Here is an 11881-nt window from a genome sequence, read left to right as displayed (position 1 = left end):
GTCTAATCCCAGCCCCTAGGTAAGCTAGGTACAGTTCCCTGTAGGACCTAAATTGATAATGGGGTGAAACACTTCTTAGTAAGGCAGATTAGATTATCATTAGTGTGTGGCTAATATGAGTTTTCTTGTGAATATAAAACTTCCATTATTTAATTGTATCTGAAATGACATTTTAAAATTGTATTGATCTATAATACTGAAAATACATAATTTATAAATAAAGTATTGTCGGCTTAGTATAGCCCATTAATAGTAAATTTGCCCATATATGCATAAAAGAAAACACCCTATAATGCTGAAGTTGCATCGTCATGCTTTCCTATCGATATGCTTCCTCTCATGATGAGTTGTGCTGCTCGAAGGCTGGACTTAGCATATGGCTGGCCAACCATAGCCGCATCAGAAATGCTGCATCGGGAGGGTCACCCAGAACTGCATAGGGAGGGGTCCCCCAAAACTCCATCAAGAGTAGTACTGTACCCAGGCCACAAATCGACTATCCATCATCACATTTCCATCCTCAGATGAATGCACTCATTGCCATACATAGCAATAGTACCGTGCTTATAACATAACATCTGATCCTCAGGGTTCTTAAATCATATATGGCAATTTACATAATAAAACTGTAATAATGAATTCATTTTCACAAATCAGTATATAACATAAGCTGTTCATAATTCTGTAAAATATTTGTCATATCTTGCCTTGGTATAACAATCGGTATATTATAACTCAACATCTAGCCATCATATCATAACTACTGACCTTGTCGGTGTAGTTACTAATAGTTCGGTGTCTAACAATTGTGTTTTTGTCTCACATAATCTAATATACCCCATAGACACGAACGAGTGTGTGGCTCCTGAATCAAACAATACAATAACTTTAAATGAAAGCATGTTAATTATACCCGTCACCACATCGCTAGCTGTCTCAGCATCTCCAAACATCAAAGCATAGACCCTCGCTGGAGCTACATTACTCTACTGGCCTCCGCGGGGCGCCTGATAGCCTCCCCGGTACGCTCTGGGAGCAGGAGCGGTACCAGGTGGTGTAGGGCAATCTCGCACCAGATGTCCCTACCTACCGTAGTGAAAGCAGAAAACTCTCCTTATTTGACACTTTCCCAAGTGTCTCTTTCCACAAGTCTAACATATAGGAAAATTCTATACCGCTTGCAAGTCACAACCTCCAGTCTCTAGCCTCTGTCCTCTGCCATAGTTTTCTCTCTTCCATTGATCCTGCCTAGCTCCCTGCTGGAATCCTGAAGGCGTAGATCACTTTGTCTATCCTTGCTCCTCTGCATCCATCCACTCACTAGCCTTAGCCAATGCAGCACTATCGACTAACTCAACAAAGTCTTATATCTTCAACATTACTACTTGCTTGTATATTCCACGCCTCAACCCTCTTTCAAATTGTTTCTCCTTCTTTACTTCATTAGGAACTATATGCGGGGCGAAGTAGGATAGCTCTATAAACCTTGCCGCGTACTGCTGGACCGATTGCTATCCCAGCTTCAAATTTAGAAACTCTTCCACTTTAACTTCCCTAATAGTGGTTAGGAAATATCTGTGAAAAAATAATTCTTTAAATCGGTCCCATGTCATAACTATCAGCATCGTCTTCTACTGCTCCATAAGTCTCACAGTAGTCCACCACCTCTCAACCTCCCCTGTCAGTTTATAAGTGGTAAAAAGGACCCTTTTTTCCTCCGTACACTGTAATACCACCAAAACTTTTTCGATCTTTTGCATCCAATTCTCGGCGGCTACAGGATCAACTCCACCTAAAAAATGCTGAAGGATTCATCTTGGTAAATTTCTCTATCGTGTACCTATGACCTATAGACGAGTCTCCCTGCTCTCTGGGGCTCTTAGCGATCTCAGCCATAACCTGTTGAGCTATGCTATGTAATACTACATCTGAATCAGTATCGCCTGCACTTGAGGGCCCTGCACCATCACTACCGCTCGCATGGGCACTACCATCTCTAGGGTCCATCCTAAAAAGACAATAAACATGGCTTAGGGACCCTATTTTTATAATTTACAAGTCTAACTAAAATCCCCTATCTTGACATCCTTATCTTATTTCAAGATTCAATTCTACACTATAGAAACACAACTCAACAATAGTTTACTATGACTTTCCTGAAATCATCACCTCAGGAAAGACACAGAAACCACTACCGAAGTTCTGCCTTTAGACTGTAGAACAAAACCTTAAATCTTTTTCCTATACTCTAGTATATTTTTCGCTGCACTCTAAAGTTTACAAAACCTAGCAACCAAGGCTCTGATACCAAACTATAACGACCTGCCTATTTTACCATAATTTTTTTTCCTTCCATAATAATATATAATATAATAATCCTAACAAATCATAGTCAACTTGGACCCATGGGTACCAGGGATATATCTGAAATACAACATTGATACCTAAGCAGCGGGAAATGTAAAATCCTATACATATCAAAACATCTAACCATCACAATACCAAAGTTTTACTAAAACTGTTATATACATATACATATCCCAAAAAGACCAAAAAGTGCCCTAGGGTCACAACCCAAAAATCCATCAGACCCTAGCATATCGACTATCCCTTTTGACAGGGTAGAACTGTTAACCTCTAATGCTGCAGAGCTCTATCCGCTCTTCTATCCGGGGCTCCTAAAATGTTTATATAGCTGGGGTAAGACACCTCTCAGTAAGAGAAATAAACGAATATCAGTGTGTGGCAACATGAATATTTTCGTGATATACATATAGCAGTACATAAATCATATCTGGATAAAACATAATTTATTATAACATTGTATAACACATTGAGTTTCTATACATGAAATCCTCATATAAAATGTTCATGAAATAATACCCTGGATGGATAGCTGGCTGGTGTCATGTCTTACCCCCACATGACTAGGTTGTGCGGCTCGAAGGCGGGACCTAGTAATGGCTAGCCGACCATGCTAGATCAACACAAGTCTATAAGTAGGATAAGTTTGCCCCTCCTGGTCCGGATGCCAGAGGGACACCTACACTACCATAAAACCACATCGATTGTCGATCTCCCACTATCCCTTACGACATGTGGTATAACTAACATATATATGATCGTGATCATATAACTATGGTACCGTACTTCGTGAAAGCCTAAACCAAGTCATTCGGGTTCTGATAACATATAATATATTTCCAAATAATGATACATGACTATTTCATAATAATATGTCATGATAATATTTTCATAAAATTTTGCATAACATATCATATAAAATTCACCGCCCTTACTCCAACATTTTGTATCTCATAAATCACGGCCTTTATGCTGGCATAGTAAAACATGAAAACCACGACCCTTACATAGGCATAGCATGTCATATAAAAACCATGGCCCTTACGCCAGTATATCATATAAACCACGACCCTTATGCTGGCATATCATATAACATTCATAGTTTGGAATCCCTGTACCATTTTTAATATCTTCCTGAAAATCAGTAATAACATGCTTATCCTGAAAACATAATATTCTGGTATTACATAAAATCATATAATTTCATACTCATGCCATACAAAAATGAATATTGTTCGATCCGTAAAATCTGCACGAAATCATATTCCCTGCTGAACTGTATTAAAATCATTTTCTTATTAACACTAGTATTTCCAAACTCAGTTCTATAACATACATAATTTCCTTGAAAATAAAAGCCGAATATTAATAAATAATTTCATGGAAATACTGACTTAGTTTATCCCCTTACCTAACTTATGGAACAGCCCACAAGTTACTCCAAAATTACACTCGCGTGTTCCCCAAATCGACACCCTGAAATTTGCATTTCCCCCAACAAAACTTAAGTATAAACCCATCTAATACCCTCCTCAACCCAAAAATACCAAATATTTTAATAAATATTAAGATAACTAACTTACCCAAATTTTGGAATGGTTCCCAAGTTAGCCTAAGCAACAAATCACTTTAGCATATTTGTAGAGAATCTTCCCAGGAGTAATGTAGCAGCTTCGGATTGTCGAACCGGTGAAAGACGGAACTGGAATTGAAGAAAGAAGGAGAGGGGGTCGTAGGAGAGAGAGAGAGAGGGGGGGGGGTTTGTAAAATTTTTTCATAGAAAAATGAGTTCTTGAGCTTATATAGAAAGCTTGTCCACGTGGCTTCATTGATGAGTCAATGAAGGGAGTTTGTCGACGAACACCTTCTCCTCGTCGACGGGTTTCAGAGTCCGAAAATAGTCCTTTTGGTAACTTCTCGTCGATGAGACGCATGTCCCCGTCGACGAGCCCAAGAACCTTACTCGTCGATGAGCACTTCTTCACTTGTTGACGAGACCCTACTAAAATTCCTTAAGAAAATTTCCTTTTCTCTCATGATTTTATTATTTAATTATTATAATTCGTCGGGTCTCTATATTAGGAATTCTTAATTACGTGGGAAGCCCTAGTCATATTTGCCCAAAAGTCCCTGCTGTAGCCTATATACACGCGCTCCATTCAGCAGCTAGGGTTAGATGAGCGAACTCTGATAGAGGCAGATATTTTCGTGAGAGAAGAAAACCCTAATTGCCATTTACGATTCCACTCTCTCAGGAGTAAGGCGTGTTCAAGGAATACAATAGAAGATTCCTGTTCATCTTCAAGAGCTCATTTTTGTACTTGCGGATTTGGGATCAAACTAGACAGAGCTCGCAGGTATAATCCTAATCACATAATTAGGGTTTGCATGATCAATTTTTTTTTAGGTTATCCGTATGCACTATAGCCGGATCTTAGGGCTATTTTGCAACTCCCTTCAATTACATGCATCTCAGCTTCCTTAATACAGATCAATCCTATAAGTATTCACTAATCCATCTAAAGAAAGTTGTTCCAAGTGCTTTGAAGCTTGTAATCTGTAGAAACTTGAAAGAATTGCTCGTATTTCTATAGGAAACTTCACCAACTACCTTGTTTCCATATGGTTCTTCTATCATATCTCAATAATGATAAGAATTCAAATTTTTAGCAAAGGACTCTCCAAGTACTGTCAAGTTGTAGTTGTTAAACTTTAAAATTGCAAAAAATAAAAGAATAAAAAAATTCTTCATAAGGAGAAGATAATTTGAATATGTTAATTTCTATCATCTCAAACTTGAAAGTATCAATAAATTCATTTGAAAAAGTAAAACTTAGAAATGGATAGGAAGTAGTCAAATGTGGCATTTGCTTCTCCCTACATTTTAATTGAGATGTACTCACTAAAATTGTTACGTGATCTTCATTAACTGAAACTTTTTTACACATCAATCTTATCCTCTACTTCTCACCTTATTGGGTTTTCTTGGGATAATTTTTGGTTTTGTCTAAGTTTTTATTCTTTTTTCAGTACAACAATTAAAAAGGATGGTGAGTATGCATTTGGATATGGCAAAGCAAAAATAAAAGTGAGCATATTGGTACAAATTTGATCATTTGATAATATAAAGTGCATACATGCTTCATTACTAATATTGTTGTAATTCCAATATTAGGTTATGCATTTTCTCGCACACAAATTAATGAATTTGATACTTTAATTGAGGAGTTTCGTTTTGGGATAGAGAGTACACAACATATTCACGTTCACAGAGAATCACTACTACTTGTCAAAATGAAAGATTTTTTTCTTTCATTTGGTGTACAATATAGAACTTGATTCCTTTATATTTTGTAACTTTATCGTAATTCCAATTCCTAACATCAAAATAAAGCTTTGGCATAGCTTGTGTTACAATCTTGATTATACCAACACGAGATGGCTCGTCATGGTTAAATGAACACAAAGGAAACATAATTCCTCACCAAAATCAATTAGAACAGCCAACTATACAACTATGAGTTACACGTACATTCAAGGGACCATTTTAATGTACAAAATGTCATTTATAATCCAACACTTCATAAATTAAAATTTCAATTTTTTCTTACAGTTTTGCCGATGCTAAAGGATCCTTGAACTAACTATGAGACCTCATAACTTGATTCAATACTTGAGTGAGACTCTGATGACTTCATCTTGAGGACTACTAAATAAATTAAGGCATTTTTGTGTTATAAAAAAAAAAAAAAAAAGAATCCCAAACAACTAGATTTCTTGAATCTATAAAGTTTAGCTAAAACTTGATTGTATTATTTTGTCCCATGTACTTGCAAGAGAAAATAAATTATTCGATCAAGGGGCACATGGGTCAAAATAGAATGATATGCAAACATTAATCTTGGAATTTTATTTGTTCTATATGTGAATGCACAGAATTCTTAACTCAAGTAGTCCAATATAAAAAATGGTAACACGTGCAAAGCACATGCACCACACTAGTTTTCTTATAATAAAAAAATCTCCTTGTGCGCCACACTAGTTTTCTTATAATAAAACAATCTCCTTGTGCTCTTTAATATGTATTCTTCTTTCTCTCCTTAATATAATTTTATTTTTCAACAAAATGAGAAATATTGAAGTGGTTGATAATTCAAGGAGTTAATATTTTTCAACTTGAAAGAGTTGAAACTATATTCCTTTTCTAATCATATTTGACATATTTATCTTAAATAAACGTATTATATTTTTAAGTTTTTATATGTTGATTCATATTTGTATTGCAGAAGAGACATTGAGTAGTTTGATGTGTAATAGGTTATTGAAATGCCTCAAAATAATTAATGAAATTCTTAATTGACATAAGTACTTAAAATAAGTACTTTTAATGGATAAAAAATGTATATTTGAGCTTTTAGAATTTATAGTAATGCAACATTTAATTTTATGATTGGATTGCCTATACGACGCTGTATTCAACTCTAAGGTGATTTTTTACGGTTTGTGCTTACCAATTTGCTGATTAACCAACAAAGACAATCATATTTGCTTACCCCTTGACCTACCAATGATACAGGAAGGCTTACCTCAAACTCGAACCCCCTATGATTGCTTCTACTTGAAGAGATTCACTTGCGCCATAAGCACTAGACTTTGATAAAGGAATAAGGCGGCGGAGATATTGAATACTTGAATGGTAATCATAAAAGGAGAATCAAACCCTGCTACCATAAAGCTCCTAATAGAGTTGTAGACTTCAACAAATATTATTTTATTTTAAAAAATTAGGCTCGATACTTTCATTTTCTCATATTTTTTTTGTTTAAAAATTTCGCCATTCCAATTTATGGGTATTGTTCAATAAATTCTACAGATGTCTTCATATATATATGGATTATCCATTCTCTATCAAATATAAAATATATGTGCTTATTTATAATTAACAGAAATTCAGTTGTCTCTATGAATATAAATTTAAATCATAAATACAATTAAATCCTATTCAGTGGGGCAAAAGTGTTTTTTTTTTTTTTCTTTTAGGGAAATTTTGGGATGAAGTCTCCACTTGGATGGGCTTGGGATCTGGTAATCGAGCCCATTTTGGTTCATTTGAGCTGTTTGGGTGGCGTTCTAATTAATTTTTGGCCCAACTTGGGCAAGCCCAGTAACACTGGGTCCAATCGTGGCTTGCGCTTTCTGAATTGGCATTCTTTTTATAACCCACTAAGATAAATTCAGCCACTGGTTCGTCTCTTGATTTCCGTTAAGAAGGTCTAGGGTTCGAATCTCTTTAGCATGGAAACCTATCGAATTTTAAAAAGGGAAGGAGGGTTTGCATTGTTGGATGGTGAGGGTTCAAATTTTTTTTCATATAATTATATTTTTATGAATCTCATTTTAGGATTCGGGTGTTTAACTTATGAGAATACTTTTGTTGAATTCGAATTGTAAGAGTATTATTCTAATAAACATTTTAAGAAGATGATCATTATACTCTTAACATGTGTATAACTAATACAGATAAAATAAATATATTAAAAAAAAATTACTAAGAACATGCACTTTATTAAATCGATGTCCTAAAATTTTTAATAATTAAAAATTTAAAAATCCATTACTTGAATAATCCAATTATCTGAAATAATTTATGTCATGTCTAAATGTTAGCCATTATATTATATCATTACATTGTAATAATAGTATTATTTTTGTTTTATTAATAAATTTATTATTTTAAATATAATAATATAGTATAATTATACTTTTTTATAAGGGCATTTTTGTTCAATTTGTCAAAATAGTGAGGGCAATTTAGTCCAAAAGTAGGATTCTCCTGAAACTAACCTATGCGAAGGATGGAAATGAGACGCTCTTGTTTTACGGGAATCTTTTATTTGTAGGAATATTAAGATGTCCACTGCATAGGATTGTAAAGACCAAATAAATATGAGAACAAGATGTCGTGGGCATACATTACCAATAATTGTTGAAAGATGCTTTGAACAAATGCCTCCTACGAAAACTCTTAATAATCAAAATTTGCAACTTTTGGAGGTATTGACTTTGAATTTTTAAAGCAATGACAAGGAATAAAGGATGAGAGACGAGTTATATCTTATTATGTAGTATAGGCCAAGTGTAGGTCTGACCACACAACAGTACCTCATCTATATGCTAAGTATATGAACATGTTCATTTTTCTAAGCACGGGTAACAGATGGGAAATGAAAGCTTTGAATGCACATCAACGATCATACTTCAAAGCATATTCCATGGTGTATGAAGGAGCAAAACATGAAGACCTTTGTTTTATTTTTCTGGTTGTAATAGTAATTTAGGGTTGAATGTGCATGCATCTCATGATTTATTTTGAAGCTCAATAACCTTAAATTGACCTTAGGCATTCTATATTTCATGAAAACTCATTTTACATATGTGCAAAAATTATTTGAAGAGAAAAACTCTAAAACAAGTTTTTGAAAACCCCTTCATGTTTCTTTCGTCGCATTAATGGACACTTTTCTCTATAAAAACCTACTTATCTTAACAGTGTTCAACATGAAAGTTGTGGAATTTTCTTTTAACTTTCTTTTGATACCAAGAATGTTAAATTTGGTGTTGTATAGGAAAAGTTATGCTCAAAATACTAGAAGGTGTCTGTAGCAGAAAATTCCTTTCATGCTAGAGACCTTAAGAAAAAACAGTCGACGGTTTGGAAGAGCCCAGAAAAACCGTCAATGCTTTTGTATGATGTCAGAACACTCAACGGGCGGAAATGGCTTGTTTTTCAAAATAAAATATATTGTCTTCCCCCAACGGCCATAAAACGGTTAGAAATGGGGTTGACCTTTAAATACAAGCTCCAAACACTTGAAAAATGTTAGAGAATAATCTTGCAAGCTTAGTTAAATATCTTTGTGATTCTCTCCATTTTTTTCATACCCTATTTGAGCTTAAATTCTCTTTTCTCCTACTCCTTCTTGAAGATCTTTTTCGAAGAAATTTTTTGGGGTTTCTTAAAAAGGCTTGAGCTCATATCCACTCATATATTTGCTTGAGAGCCTTTCTTTTCTTGAAGTTTTTCAAAGGTAATTTTTCAACTTCTCACTTTTATTTGAAAATCATTTTTAGAGAAAATACTTTTGGGGTTTATTTTAAGGAGGCTTGAGCTTATATTTCATTCATAAATATATTGCTTGAAGGCCTTTTATTATTGTGTTTTTCAAAGATTAATTTCTCCTATACTCACTTCTTGAAAATCTTTTTGGAGAAAAATAATTTGGGGTTTTGTTTTAAAAGGTTTGAGCATATATATTCAAGTTTATATATATATATTGTTTGAGAACCTTTGTATGGTTTTCAAAGATAATATTTCTCCCATACTCTTCTTTGTAAAAAATATTTTTGGGGAAATATTTTGTTTATCCAAGTAAGACTTGAGCATATATTTAAATCTCATATATATATATATATATATATATATATATATATATATATATATTACTCTTAAGTCTTCTTATTTTTTAAGGTCAATCATTTAGAAAGAAAACCCAAGTTCTCTTATTTTTATTTGAAAATATTTTTTAGAGAAGAACTTCTTAAGTTATTCAAGAACGTTGAACATATATTTAATTGATATATATTGGCTTGAAAATGTTCTTAAGAAAAGCCTTGAGCATGTATTAATTATATACATATTTGCTCGAAAAGCTTGTTGATTACTTTTAAAGGTCATTTCAAAAGAGAAAACCATTTTCGATACTCTTATGTTTTTTACTTGAAAAATATTTTTGAGAGGAATTTTAAATACTCTACTGAGCTTCATGTTAACATCATATGAGAGTGCATATAGTACTTCATTGTGTACATTCCTGCTTATTTGAGAAGCATTTATTTGTACAAAAATTACTATGTATTCCAAGTGTGGCCTGAAAAGGGAGACTCGCCCTGTAAGGAGTCCCAAATTGGCTCAGATTCAGTTAAGAAAGCTGGAATTTGCACAATCCCGTAAAGTATGCACAGTTTGACTTAGCCTCGTAATTGAACTGAGGTGATTCCCCCTTGTAAGGAGAATTGATTGTGGTACAACCCTATAATTTGAGTTGGGGAGTCTCCGCCCCGTAAGAAGAATGTAAGTGGCATCGCTCCGCCCGATTAAAGTGAGCACTTAGTGAATCCTTGAGCTACTGGCTTAAGGCAGGGAAATAAACAGGATTGGCCGAACCCCAATAACAAATATTGTATCTCTCTCTCTTCTATTATCTATTTAATTTTCGCCCTTAAATTTCTGCACATGTATGTTTGATTATTTACTGTCTTGATTATTTTGCATGTATGTTTTAAATACTTGATCTTTGGGCGAATTGGTATTTGTTTAGACAAGCCCTAGGTTGTGTTTTACTGATTGTGGTTTAAAATTAAACACATCTAACTTAGGAAGAATTTTTTTAATACCCAATTCACCCCTTCTTGGAATTGCACAAATCCTCTTATGAACACTTATGGATAAAAGCATGAAAATTATGGACACAATCATTAAAAGAAAAAATTATAATTATCCTTCAAGAAACTAAATGGGTGGGGAGAAAGTTAGAGAAATTTATAAATCGAGATTTAAACTTTGGTACACTAGAAAAGAAAAAATATAGGAATGGAGTAGGAATTATTGTAGACAAAAACTTAAAAGATAGTGTTTAAATAGATTAGGAGATAGAATTATAAAAATTAAGATGGTGTTAGGCTAATTAAGAGATCATAAATATCATTAATATTTATGCTCCTTATGTAGGCTTAGCAAAAAGCCTTAAGAGATAATTTTGGGAAGATATGGATGATATTATATACAAGGCATATCAAGGACAAAGAAAATATTCATAGGAACATATCTAAATGGACACATTAGAAATGATAATAAAGATAATGAGAAGATACATGGAGGATATGGATATGGAGACCAAAATGAGCCTGGGAGATGATCTTAGACTTCGCTTTGTCACATGATTTTATTACAATAAATACTTATTTTAAGAACAGAGAAGAACACTTTACCTCCAGAAGTGGACAAAATAAAAGTCAAATAGATCTTTTTTAACTAGAAGGGTAGATCGTTTATTATGTAAGGGTTGTAAAACTATCCCATGTGAAAGATTAATCACACAACATATAGTTCTAGCGTTAGATATATGTATTAAAAAATAGAAGAGAAAGGATTGTTAACTTTGGTGCAATCCCAAGAAGAGGGTGAATTGGTATTTAAAAAATTTTATCCCCTAGGTCAATCCACTAATAGCAGTATTATATAAGCCTAAGGTCAATCTAGCGCATATAAAATAAATCAATGTAAATTTACAACGGAATTTAAATTGCAGTAGAAATTTTAACAAGCATGCACAATAAAGCAGTAAAGGAGATGACACCAGAAATGTTATCGAGGTTTGGAAAACTGCCTACGTCCCGCCTTGACTAACAAGCACAAAGATTACCACTATAAGCTCACTTAACGGGTGGAGCGACACCT

This window comes from Malania oleifera, chromosome 7 (assembly GCF_029873635.1).
Source record: "Malania oleifera isolate guangnan ecotype guangnan chromosome 7, ASM2987363v1, whole genome shotgun sequence".
Classification (NCBI taxonomy): domain Eukaryota; kingdom Viridiplantae; phylum Streptophyta; class Magnoliopsida; order Santalales; family Ximeniaceae; genus Malania; species Malania oleifera.
Note: the sequence above shows the minus strand (reverse complement) of the source record.